At 38.2% G+C, this 14,221-nt stretch overlaps 1 protein-coding gene across 5 annotated transcripts in view; it reads left to right on the top strand.

The window, feature by feature from the left end:
* Positions 1-14,221, top strand: part of FRMPD4 (FERM and PDZ domain containing 4) — a 341,898-nt gene that overhangs the window by 74,335 nt on the left and 253,342 nt on the right. The gene's annotated exons all lie outside the window — the stretch shown is intronic.

Below are 14,221 nucleotides of genomic sequence, written 5' to 3'. Positions count from 1 at the left end.
TTTATATAAGTTCTTTGCTTTCTCATTTCCCCTTCCTCCTTGTAAACAAAATAGAGAATGATGAACACAATTGAAAGAAATGCGCTTTGGGAAATGGAAAAGTAGACAGAAATCTATTTTAAACCCATCAGTATTATAACTGAAACAATGGAGTAAAATGTTAACTTGTTTTAGCAAAACATTGTCCTAAGTTGGCTGCTTACCCAAGAGCTGAATAAGGAACTATCCTTTCTAGACAGTAAGTCATCTAATTGGACAGACTTATATGACATCCTGATTTTAGCTGATACATTGGATATGCAATTATACTTTACTTCGGGATTTAAATGTCATATATGAAGAAGACATTTGTTTTGATGCTGTGTAATGCAGTGATTTGCATGGTCTGCTTCCTTCATTGCTACTTCTTTACCTGTTCTTTGCTGAGATATAAACCCTCAGGTTTTACTTCTATTCATTTAAAAACATGAGACTTATTTTAAAAAATGCATGTGCATACATCACAGCTAAGAGTGAAGACTCTTAGGCTTATATATCCTTTTTAGTCATATGTTTTAAAGGAGCATGCAGGAGAAAAAGAGACCAAAATGAAAATAGAGAAGCAATCAGCTAAAATTCTTTTAATGAGAAAATTAAAATTCATAAACCTACTGTTTAACAGAATTTTTATTTAATACAAATCTCTTAAGTGCAGTTTGAATATTAAGATTAGGTAAATAAATGTGAGACTAAAAGGTAACACATTTTGTAAATGTGGATGTGAATATAGTGAATGTATTACATGTGGAGAAAGAAAAACCTGGCATCCTACCTGGCCACAGAGCCAGGTTGAATGGGTCTTTGAGCAACCTGAACTAACTGAGTGTCATCTCTGCCCATGACAGGGGGATTGGAACTAGATGATCTTTAAGGTCCCTCCCAACCCAAACCAATCTGTGACTCTAGGATAAATGAAAAAAAGGAATATAATTTTTGTTGTACATTCGAACTCCTAAGAAAGTGTTTGAAGCAAAGAATAAAAGTGCTGGGAGATAAAAGCATTAGTGTACCTGAGGGAAGGCAAGACAGGAGGGGTTAAAGAAACAAGTAGTAACTGCACTAATGTTAATTCAGTTGTGTCTAATGCCAGGAGTGTACCAAAGGAAAGTTAACTCTGGAGAGCTTGTATGGTAGAGGAAGCCTTTACTACTTACGGCAGTAGTAGAGGAGAACAAGAGAACGAGTAGAGCAAGAACGTTAAAGATGAGCTAGAGAACATCCAGATTTAACCAGGTACATCTCATCTCCACATAAGCATTGTACAGAACAGAGGAAGATACCTTTGCCTCTCTGCTGATGGGATTGAATCTTCAGCTCTGCTGTTGCAAAGCTGGTAGGATTTTTAAATTATTATATATTTTTTTTAGGCATTAGATGCATCAAAAACCTCCCACCTCTCTTGCCTCTGTCATTAATTTGAACATTTTACCGCATCTAGGATGTTTTAACTGTTCACTACTTTCCATTTTAATACCCTAAATTCTGTGCACATTTTAGCTCTACCTGCTACAGTTGAATTATATGGTAAGTAATATATTTTAGAGCTTTCAAAACTTGGCTTTAGCAAATTAGGTCTCATCTTTGTCAAGTGTAGAAATGTCCTACCTATCTGTGGTCAAGCTGTGTTACATGTTTCTTGTATGTGCCTCTGTGTGAAGTTGTGAATTCTTTGACCTCAGCAATGTTTCCCTGCCAAGTGGCTGCCCATGTGGAAAGCCCCTGCCATGTGGAAAATTTCTCTGAAGAGTTGCATGGCCTCACTTCTGAATATATTAATTCTTTTTTATGTGAAGAACATTAGGGGCTTTGATACTAAATAAGCAATTTAATTTGCTCATTGCTGCATCTCTAGACAGATGGCATTGCTCTTCTTTTGACCAGTACGTTATAGGACCTGTAAGAACTAGTGATTACCTATTATCAGAAGGAATTTATTCTAGCTATTTGTAGATGAATCCTGAAATGTTTGGTTTCTGAATGTGGACTTTTTCCCTGGTATTTGCGCTGTGGTGTGGCAGTGATGGATCTTTATTCTTATGCCTAAGGAGCTTTCTGTCTTGACTCTCATTTCATAATGGATATTTGTACTTACTTTATTTCTATTTAGCTATTCAAACTGATGCCAAGGTACTGAATATATATATCTCATACTTCTGAGTGGCATTATTTCTGTAGTGATGGGAACATAATTCAAAACATTCTCATATTCTGGGCCTTGTGTGTATGCTTGTTTGCTGCCGTCTTTCTAAATGAAGAATGGACTTAGAGACTTTATAAAAAAATGCTTCTGTAATTCTGAGGGAAAAGAAAGCCGGTATAAAGTTAGTCAACACTGATTATTGCAAAGTGACAGTGAAAGTTCACCTTTGGTTGTGTTTTTTCCAAATATGATGAAAAGTTACATGTTTTAATTGTGTAAGGGTATCATAGCAATAATTACTCCTTATGTTAGCCAAACTCCCAACAAGCACCAGTGCATATTAGGAAAAGGAAAATGCTAATCAATGCAGGACCTAACTCCATTCCCAGAGCTAAATTTCTAAGGCATATTTTTTTTTTTGAAACTTAAAAGAAGTGAGTATGAATTATTCTCTTCTGTGATGTGTGCATGAAATAAATGAAAACCCACACTTTTTCATGTTAAGTATTTCGTGTTATGTTCCAAGATGGAGGAATAAGAGGATGAGGTCTCCTCAACAAAGAGGATGAGTACATTCACAGCAAGACATGAGCTATATAAGTGGCAGGTCACAGATGTTTTTATTGAAAGTAGCACAGGGCTCTCATGTGACAGTTTTTGCATTGCATCATACATCTTCCTAAACACAGAAGTGAAGTATGATTTTGTTTTCCTCCTTTAAACTTGAGTAAGATTCAGCACAAGAAAACATTTTCAGATAAGCTGTTGCATTTGCTTTTATCAAGTTAATATTTACAGGTGTTGTCTTAAGTGTTTGTGGAATTTGGAATGTATAGCAGGAATAGAGCAGTAAACATGATTTTATATATAAGCATGTGTAAAATATATATGCAAATTTTCACAGAAATCAAACTACAAAATATTTGATGAGCTGAGATAATGTTTCAATTATTTTTAATAATACAATTATTAAGTGTTTTACAAAACTATATATAATTTAGGTATTAATTGCCAGGAGATGACCAGATTATAAAATTTCTAGATGGAATACAGAATTAGAATAAAATATACCTTCTGTACCTGCAGAGTGCTCCAACTGTCTTAACAGACAGATGCAATTATCTTCAGGAGATATTTGAATTAACTTGTGCTGCATTACTGGACTTGAAGAGAGGTTATGTTGGGTAAAACTCAGCACTTTGTCTTGTTTCAGGTTAAAAGAGAATTCTGCTTCTGTTTGGCTTTTCTTTTTTTCTACCAATTCCCATCTACTGAAATTTCCCTCCTTATTTTCTGAAAATTGAGCTTGTTTAAAGTGCTATGAGTACTCTGAATTACTTTTTAAAAAGTCTTTTTCCCTTGAACATTGATGTATAAAAAACTGAAAACATCTTTACACCAAAATTTAGTACTTCCAAGTTAATTAATTTTCTGAAAGGACCAACGAGGTATTTTTTGCTGTCTGTTCAGGAGCTGATGAATTATGAAGGAAATGTGAACACAGTCCTAGAGTAAGCAGTGGGTGGTGTTTGGTGTGTGAACATTTACTCACTTGTGCTCTGGGTGTGAATGTGGAGGGACAGTGCCCTCTGCTCTCTGGTCAGATGGCCTGCTGAAGAGCAAAACCACCTTGTTGTGTCCCCCTGATGCTCAGCATAGTACCTGCTGTGTGAGAACAAACCACACATCATTTGGTTTGTCTAAACCTGTGGGTGCTTCCTGATTCCAGAAGATGGTACCGTGTGAGCCTCTTGCTAGAACCATGAGGTGTCACAAGAGACAGACTGGGACAGTATTTAGGAACTCCTACACCATTTCAGAAGTTTCCTGCAAGCATTGTGGTCTTAGGCCTTACAGAAATTGTCCTGATTCTTTCTTTTCCTGTGTAAGGGCTCTTGGAAGCCCTGGAGAGTAAGAGTTCATTGATAGTCCTTCAGCAGAAAAATGATGTCTGCTTAGCCAAACATCGAACTGTGGGTGGAAGCCAGCCATGTAGTCTGGTCTCCCTCCATCCATGCCCTTGGTGGCAGATTCAAACAGACGCTGGGGTCACTGGGACAGGCTGGCTTGGGGAGAGTGCCGTGTTGCCAGATCATGCCCTGCTTGGCAGCAGGAGGTGCTCAGCCTCTTGCCCAGTACTTTTGTGTGAAGTTGGTCCTGTTGGCCCTGCCCCAGACTGCCTGCCCTCATATCACCATCCTATGGCAGGAGGTCTGACACATGCAGCCAGCTCCAGCACAGGATCTGGAGACTTGGGGAAGAAAGCAGAAACAGCATAGAGAAAAGCCATAGCTCCTGTTTTGAGATCTGATAGCAGGAACGTGTCTGTGCCTCTGCCTTCTCTGCAGCTCTGTGTACCTATGTCATGCCTTATCACCACACAGACCAAACGAGCTCCATTATGACATAAAAAATGCACGAGTTGCCCCGGGTTGACTTTACCGAGTATGAAGTGAAACCTTATGGAGATGCTTATTCCCTTTCACCATTAGATGGAGCAAAGAGCTGTTCTCCCCTGCTATGCCTCAGAGCTGGGAAGTCTTTGCTTATGCTCTTCCTGGGAGCAAAAGAAGCCTCATGACTTCCAAGGGCTGTGTGTTTGCTTTAGTTTGGAAAAATAAAGTGCCTAGTGCAGAATCCCAGTGTGTTTTACCATCTATTTCAAGTTGGAAAACTAAGTATGTGGTAAATTAATACCGTCTGCAGTGAAGCAGCTTTTACGCACACGCTCAGTGTTTCATGCATGATTTTTACTTGAACCCTCTTAACTTGCCTGGAGAGTTAAGCCAAAACAGTCAAAGGGATGTATAATCAAATACTTCCTTTTCAGAAATGACTTTTTTGCCAACAGAAGGTGAGTATAACTTGTGCTGAAAACTTGAGTTATTAACCTACTAACATTGAGAAATGTAGTTCTTCTGATTTGCAAATAATTTTTGATTGGTGCATCCTTACATGCTGTGAAGCTTTACTTGATACCTTGTTTTGTGTGATAGATTCTTTAAAAAATGTACTACTTTCTCCATCAACTCGTGCTACTCTTTGTTTAGGTGTTTGTTAGGAGAGAGGGAATGAACATGGAAAGGAGCAGGGTGAAAGCCTGCTTGTGCCCAGCAGTGGTTGAAGTTCTGTGTGTCTCTCTGTAGGTCCATGCATGTCCCATTGCGTTGTGTTTATTTTGAAAGAACAGTTGCTGATCAAAATGGTATTTCTTTCTGGCTGTTCCCCTCTGAAGCTGAGTTGCATCTGGTAAACACAGAGTTGTTTATGCTTTCAGTTTGGGACTGAGAGCCAGGTTTGATACCTGGCTCCTGGCTAAGTTTTCCACTCTTGGTACCTTACAGTGTGTGGTTAGTTCCTTCCACTGCTTGTTCTTTCCTGTTTGTGTGTTTGTTAGGTTTTCCTATGCTGAGCAAGTATTTAATAATTTGATTCTGCAAATAGTTATCCATTTGCTAAGCCAATGTCATTTGGAGTCTCATACCTATAGCACATCCTGGAAAAGGACTGCTGTAAAACTGACTTGGGGAATTCAGAAATAAATAATGGTCAAAAGTAAATCTTGCTGCAAGCAGCTTGTCATATTCTGTTTAAAAGTGCATAGTTGCACTGTATTGTAATAATTTGCTAGCATATTTTTCTATTCATATTATGCAACATTTATTGAGATGATTTTACATCAGATGTTCTACTTTTTTCGTAATGTAAAAGAGTTATGCCTTTTAGCAACTCCTTGGACACAACTTTAAGATGAACTGCCTTAATTTATAAATCACTATTCCTGGCTAATCTAGGCAATTCAGTAAGAAAGGATGTAATTACTTACACGGGTTTTTTTGAGTATAGAGATGAGTTGTCTGCTCTTTGCAGTCTTACTGGTGGTTGAACCTCTTTATGGTTGTCAGACATCTGTCACAAGGTGGGATCTTGCTCTTTGGAGGGGACAAAGCTGTTTGGCAAGCTTGCTGCTAATGCATGAAGCTCTGTAAATTTGTACAAAGCAATGTCAGGAGAGAGGGTTTTTGGAGAATGAGACAAAGATATTGTGATGGGATTTTGCATGTAGTTCAGTGCTTGGACATAATCTAGTTCATTATTGCATTGACTGTAAGTACTGTAGAGAGATCACTGAAGGCTTACCAAAAGTAATATGATCTATGGATAGCTCTTTTAAATAGAAGCTTCCATTGCAAACTTGGATTTTAAGTGACTTATCATACTGCAAAAATTATTAGAGCCTTAACTCCTCCAGTTTTTTACAAAACCAAACATTTAAAGAACATTCAGGTTATTTGCTTATTCATAGGGAAGAGTCAGTTGCCTATGATTCACTGCAGTGAATATTCAATCTAGTCTTTCTCTCCCTCTCTTTGTCTTCTCTTGTAGTCTGATGTGTGTTTTATTTAATTTCAAAATCTTCATGGATCACCTCTACATCTGTAGCTGTTCTCTCATAAGTAGCAGTAACACCTATGTGGTGATACAAGCAGAATATTGTAATATTGTTATGTGAAGCAGTTCATAAAAACTTACTGAATGTGTTTTTGACCTGGTATTTTAATAAATAAAAAGTATTATTCACTACTGAAAACTGAAGGAAATAAAACATTGAACTAGATTAGCATGCACCGCTATTTTAGTCAGCTTTTTTCTCCTGTAGTAAGAACTGTGCAGGAATTCTTTTAGTAGGTGAACTGAAAAATCTGATTTTCAACAGTTTAAAGCTAGATTTTTTTTTTTTTTTCTCCTGTCTGTGAATATTGCATACATTTCATGCTGTGGAAACAAGAGTCTTGCTCCACGCACAGTTTGGTGCAGTGGCCAAGACACTCATTAAGGAACTCCAAATTCCCATTTGTTCCCTAGCATATTCTAAAGGAGAAATATGATAAGCAGTTATCAAGTAGGTTTTTATGAGTGAGTGGGGTGGATTTTATTTTTTTTTTCTTTGTTTGGTTTGGTTTTCTGTTTGGTTTGGTTTTGGAATCACACTTTGGGAGAAGGGGTGAATATTTGGATGAAAATATTTGGACAGCTTGATCTAGATTCTCATTAAAGTTTTTAGTGTTACTGAAAGTACATATTTCTTTGAAAGTGTTTGTCAGATAGTTAAATGACCTTTCTATCATTAAAAATAACTGTGTTCCCAAGGTAGCTGATAATTCTTTACCCTGTGGGAATATGCTTGAGAATACCAAAATTGCTTGTCATGTTATCTCTGCTTAATATGCAAGCAATCATTTTAACACTTGTGTATTTTACTTATAGAGACGTTCCATTCATATTTTTGTTTATACATAATTATTTATGGAATAAGCACACTACTACACCAGAAGCTGCCTATGCTATATGTGCATGCTGTGCGCCTACTGAACTGAAAGAAGAGGAAATTTTAAAGACTTGCACATTTACACTAATACAAAGGTTCTTATGAAAGGGATAACCTGTTATGAAACATTATCAGAGCCTTGGTTATAAGCAGCAGTGAGCTGGGGAGCTGTGTTACTGGTGAATTAAGGGCTTCTGACATGATGTGTGCTTGCTGAAGGCTCCCAGCAGCCACAGGCCTTGTGCAGTCTGTGGCATGAGGCTTTCCACTGGGTATGGGCATGCGAGGAAGCACAGTTTCCAGTGAAGCCAAATAAGCTTAGTTTTATCCATAGGAGGTGTTCAGATGGCAGAGAACAGTTTTTTGAACAGTCAGAGGACAGACAATGGATATAGTGTTTGTTTTGGTTTAGAGTTTAGGTAAAAGCTAATCTCATTACTACTTGTGACTGAACAGGAAAAATGATTGTGAAATGTTCAGCTGTCCAATAGGCATTTTCTAGCTGCATTCAAAACCTCAATTTATTTTTAGATAGTGGATTTCTCTGTATGTTTCCCGTATTAAAAATTGGGAAAAAAATTATTAACCCTCTCATTTCCTCATTAATTCTATGCAAACACTCCCCCTACCCTAACCCTGTAAGAATCTCCATAGAGCCAATGCCCTTTATCCACAAGTAGCAGAACTTTGAGGCACTTGTGTCTGAAAACAGGGTGCTGGTGGCCCTCTGAGCCATTGCTAATGGTTTGAACACAGGGTGGATCGTAACATCAAGAAGCTGAACGTGTGCTTTCTGCTTTCAAAATTTGATGTGAATGAGAGGAAACAGGAGCTATTCTTCTGTGCTGCTATTGGAATGACTTAAAAAAACCAAAACCAACCTGCAAAACCAGGATTTTTTTTGCCTGTTTTCCAAGAAGCAAAAAGGAGGGGGTTTGTTATTTCTTTGTTGTTTTTTGGGGGGGGTTTTAAAGTTATTGTGCAGAGAGGGCAAAAAACCTCCCAAGCAGTTGAAATTGCCAGAGTGTGCCATTTTCCAGCTTGCTCATTAATGTGGTAGAGAAGGACTGAGCATTTAGGTGGGGGGAGAGGGAAAGTCTTGACAGTGAAATTGGAAAAGCTGTTAATGTAGTGACAGAAGTGACCTGCAGTATACTCTTTCACAATAACTTCTGTACCTAAGGGATGAGGTCAGTAGAAGAAGCAATAGATTTTTAACATGAATGGACATAGCCATCCACTATAGATCTAAAAATCTGTAGGAGGTTTTTATTGGTGACCCCAAGAGTAAGTTCTGGAGCAAATTGCTCTAGAGGTGCCTAATCAAAGAAATCCTTCTGAACCATGAAGTGCTTGGAGACATTGGGAGGCTTTTTGATTGTTGTTGTTGTTATTATTTTCTTTCCAAGCACTTTAAATGTGGTTTTAACGTTGCAAAACCACCACGAGCACCTTCCAGACCTGAAGGAGTTGTGCTCTTTAGGCTGAGATAATCTCAGGCACTGCAAAGGCGAGAGGGCCTCTCATGAGAGGAAGGATTTGAATGGCTGAGCCAGGGCTGGCGTGTGGCCCTGGCGCTGGCTGAGCTGGCTCAGCCCCGTGCCCTGCGCTGGGGTGTTCGTCACACAGCAAGGGAGCAGGAGCTGGAGTGCTGCCAGCCAAGGTTCTTTGCAGAGAACAGCCTTGTGAACAAGCAGGATCACCACAGAGGAGGTTTTTAATTTTTCCTTTACCTTGTTGAGCCTTTACCTCTGGTGAACTTGCTCTGTGTCTTGCCCAGCTACTGAGATGCAAACCTGGCAATGTGCTGGTCTTAAAAGGAAAGCACAAGGCAGGCAACAGGGCTGGTTATATTTTGCACGTTACATTGATTTGTTTAGAGTATTCCCTTCTGAAGGTCTGGGCAGATGTACAAGGCTGCATTAACAATGTGTGAACAAAATGTACATGGATTATGTAGCATTCCTTTGTCCACTTGCTGCAAAAGCAGTCTGAAGAGAATGAGACAGTGAGGAAATGATGATGGAGCTCAGGGTGAGAGCAGAGAAGCTGTCAGTGAGGTCAGCTGGTGCCCATGCTTTGTGTTTAAAATGTCTGCATCCTTTGGGATGGTTTTGTTTTGCTCTGCTGGGCACATATGTTGGGTTTTTGCACATGGAAGCACGTGTTGTAGCTTTTGGATCTTTTTCGTGATGGTACATAAGACAGGATGAACTTCAGGAGTCCCCCTGAGGTTTCTAAATGCTCTCTTAGGAATTCATATTCTGTTAGAAATTTGAGGATTTCTGTTCAAGCTGTCTTACTTTTTCATGATGTGAGGTTCACTGTCTTTAAGTTTGTTTCTAGTAAATACAGTGCTTTATTTTCTACCTGACACTTGCTGTGGCAGTTCCTTTTAAGGGTGACAATGTGTGGGTGTTCCCTTTAAGGACATTTGTAGATTTGTAGCTCTGAAAGTGCAAGTTATCTTGAGAATATTATAATTTCTTAAGAAAGAAATTGAATAAGGCTTGGCTTACAAAGTTATTCTTATTGTCAAAGCTCTCATATTGTCTTCCATATCCCATCTTCAGTTGTATAGCCAGCCTTGTTATTTCTCATTTCTCAGTTTGGCGAGTTCTAGTTCCATTATTTATGCAGCTCAGGACTGGCAGTCTTCCACTGCTATTAAGAGGGTGATTTGCAGATCTGCAAGCACAAAACTTTCTGCTTTGACGACAGCCTTGCATTTGGTTTACAGCTGGTTACTGGTAAGACAAGGAAGATCTTGATCCTGTGATATTGGAAGGTGAAAATCAGTGATGCTGGTGTTTGTGCCAGAACTGTGGTTCATGAGCCTGGCATAGCTACAGCTGAGGAGCTGTACTGAGGAAGCAAGACCAGCCCTATGTGATGAGCTGTCAGGGTAGCTCTGACAAGAGTAATTCTGTTTTCTTTAATTGTTTGGTTTTGTCTTGGTTTTTGTTTTTGCAGTCTTTTAGTTTAGTTTGGGTTTTTTCTGGGGCATTTTTGTCTAAGAAACATCAGTGATCTCCCCTCCTTTCTGTTTCTCATAGTCTTTGTGTGATGAATCACAAGAAATGTACATCACTGAAAATGCAGAAACTCTCTGAACTTTTAGTTGTGAAATCTGGCAGTTGAGTTGTCAGTCAAGATTTGTCTACAAATCACAGTATCATGACTAAAATTATCTTTCATAAATGTAGTAAACTGTCTGAAATCTATCTTAAGCTATTTGCTGAATGGAAGAGCTTGTTATGTACAAACATTGATTTTTGTAACGTCACTATAGGCTGGAGAGAAAAATGTTGCAGTATTTCCTACAATTTACTAATCTCCAATTGTGACATCTTCTTTAGAAATTGAAAACCTCATTTTGTTTAATAGCAGAGTTATTTTTGGATAGGAAAATAAAAGTTGTATCATATGAGCTGCATGATGAGGCCTGATTCCCATATATTTCAGAAATGGGAAATAACTGTCCTTTCATGAATTTGCTCCCATCTCAGACATGAAATAAATGAAGTACTTTTTCCCAGTTAAAAGACTTGGGAAATAAAAGAAAAAAAAAAAAGTGGCCATGATATAATTTTTTGTAATCCAGGATCTTAAGCTTTAAAGGTAAATTCCAAATTATCACCAAATTATCATTATTAAGATCTAAAATAATGCTGCAATAACTCTGAACTGAAAATACTTTTGATTCTTAATTTCTGCTGTTCTTTCCACCAAGATTTTATTGCTTTACAAAATTAATGATTCCTATTTTCTTCTTTTCATTTGGTGCATCCCTATAGCATTCATTTGGTTCATTAGTAAATCAGCTCAACTGCTGAATCATTTCCTAGAATCATAGGAAAAATACCTAAGCTGAGGTTTAAAAGCATACATTGTCTCTCAAGCAAAAAGCCCTTAACCCCTAAAAAACAACCTAAAAGCCACATTTCACTTTTACTCCTTTGTGTAAGGCTTGCCAGATGTCCTGCAGACCTTAGTTAAACATGCTAAGAATAAAATGCATACTGATATACCTAGGGTACTAAATAATTGCTTCATGTTGTTACGGGTGTTTATTTAATCAATATTTTTGTCTCTCAGATTTTCTTGGTATTATTTTGATGGATGTTTGCTAGATTCCAATGTCAGCCAGCAGGTATTTTCCCCGGAAGAACAGACCAGGTGAAAACCTTTTTGGTGAGAGGGAAAAAAAAATTCAAATAATTGACTCCAGCCAATTCCAGTTGGCTTCATCAAAGACTGTTACTCAAAATGCCAAACCTAGTTTTCTGCCACTGTTGTGAGCTATTCCTTCTGTGTAGTAGATTTCACCCTAACTGTTCCAATTTAAAGTCACTGGTTGTCACTACTAAAATACAAATGACTGCTGTAATACTGAGTATTTATTTTCTTTAATTTGTAGTTTGTGGGGCAGTTTGGTTGGTATAATGGATTCACAGAATCATCAAACAGTTGTTTTTTTCCTGGATCCTTCTTCTAAGGCGTCTTTTACAGACACCCCCCCACCCCCGCCCCAACCAAAAAAAAAAAAAAAAAAAAAAAAAAGTTAAAAATTTTTAAGCAGGTATGTTAGATAATATACTTTTCTTTCTCTGAGTTACTCCTTACAATCAATGGTCTTCCCTTATGCAGGTAGGCTCTATAACAAAGAATCCTCTACAGGAATGCATTTTAATCTACTGTTAATGAATATTCTTGTATAGAAACATAGAAATAGAAATTTGTTAGTTCCTTCCTTTGGTAATTATGGAGATTGAACCTTCTAATCTAGTTTCCTGTTACATTAATATAATACCTGTTTCCTCTGGAAATTTACCCTTTAGATGACTGTTTTAAAATATCAGTTAGTGCAGTCTTTTATTTCACATTATTATACTTACCCTCTTGAGAATGACACTCATTGCTTGTTCATATCTAGACCATTGCTGTAGGTCCAGCAGTGTTGTCATTAAGTAGAAATCAAACTTGTGTTTTTCATGAGTTGTGCATATACAAATAGGGTCCTACTTCCCTGCTCAAGCAGGGTCATCCCAGAGCACATGGCGCAGGATTGCATCCAGACAGTGCTTGAATATCTCCAGTGAGGGAGACTCCACAACCTCTCTGGGCAACCTGTTCCAGCGCTCGGTCACTTACACAGTAAAGAAGTTTTACATTCATGTGGAATTTCCTGTGTTCTAGTTTCTACCCATTGCCTCTTGTCCTATTGCCTGGCACCACCAAGAAGAGCTTGGCTCCATCCTCTTGGCATGCCCCCCTTCAGATACTTATATACATTGATAAGGTCTTGTTCCTTTGTCATATTTAATGTGCAGGATTGCATGTTTTACAGTATTTTTATGTTGCACAAAGGATTGTTAGAAAATACAAAAAAGAAAGTTATTTTCACTGGGCAAAGATTTTAAACCTAAAGAGTTTATATTATAAAGCCTGAGAAGTATGCGAAATTTTAAAGAGAATTACATGTGATGAAAGGCATCTAATCAAAAGTTGAGAGATTTCAAAGAAACCTTCTTAAATAGTGTGGGACTGTGGAAAATAATGGTATAAAAGCATTTAAAAAAAAGAGTAAATTTCAAAGGCATTCAGAGAAAAACATTGATTAGAAGTTCCTTATATGAAATGGAGGACCTCAAGTAAAGCAATAATTTATTAAAACTTTAAATATGCATACCAAATTAGTTGCTATTGGAATGTTTATCTGAGTTGGGGTCTTGTGAGATATGAAATGTTAGGTTCAAGTTTTGCTGCCTTCTGAAACGTGGCAGATCTCTAATGATGGGACACCAGTCAGTTGTGGTAAAAGGACAGAGCAGAAGGCTGCTGGCATTTTGGAATGCAAATGTATTAACCAAATAATGTTCCCATAATGGGAATATGCTTGCTTTCTTTTGGAGGTCCCAAGAATTTTGCTTAACCAAGAATGTCAAGCAAAGAACAAGTATTCTTTGTTACTGTTAAAAATATTTGGAAACTTTATTTTTCAGTCCTCCTCCCTAGTTGCTTGCCTAGATTCATCATCTTGATTACCTATCTGTTCCTCTCGCAGTCTGCGAGTAAATACAAATAATACAGTTAACTGCAGTGCTTCCCAGGTAGTGAGTTATTTTTCTGTTATTGGTCCTTGGCTTTTTTTATTTCCAATGCTACCATCTAGCCTGTGTTTATAAATCTGCTCCTCTTGCGCATCCTCCTATGCTGTAGATTGGGCTCTTTTCTTCTGACTGCCACTCACACCGTTCGCATCTTGTTCATTATCAGTTTGCATCGGCAGAGGAAGGACAAGGGGCATTCCATAACACAGTGATAAATTAGAATATTATTTATGCTTAGTAAAAACAAACATCCTGAGAACAGGGAGGTGTATGAAAATGATTGTTTTATAGATTTTTTTAGCATCACTTTGATTTATGCCTTCATCCTCAGCAGTACTCCGGCATGCTCCTGGAAAAGCTGGAAGCCCACGGCTTGGACAGGTGCACTTCTTGTTGGGTTAAGAACTGGCTGGACGACCAGCCCCAAAGGGTGGTGGTGAATGGTGCTGTACCCAGTCGGCATCTGGTCAGTTTTGGTGTCCCCCAGGGATCAGTGTTGGGCCCATTCCTGCTTAGAGTCTTTCTTGATGATCTGGATAAGAGGATCGAGTCTAGCATAGCAAATTCACGGACGATACCAAGTTGGGTCAGAGTGTCGAT

Source organism: Corvus kubaryi, unplaced genomic scaffold (assembly GCF_017639235.1).
Source record: "Corvus kubaryi isolate FWS band 111438036 unplaced genomic scaffold, C.kubaryi_AGA036_p1.0 133, whole genome shotgun sequence".
In the NCBI taxonomy this organism is placed as follows: Eukaryota; Metazoa; Chordata; class Aves; order Passeriformes; family Corvidae; genus Corvus; species Corvus kubaryi.
Note: the sequence above shows the minus strand (reverse complement) of the source record. Positions and strands in the feature narration are given on the sequence as shown.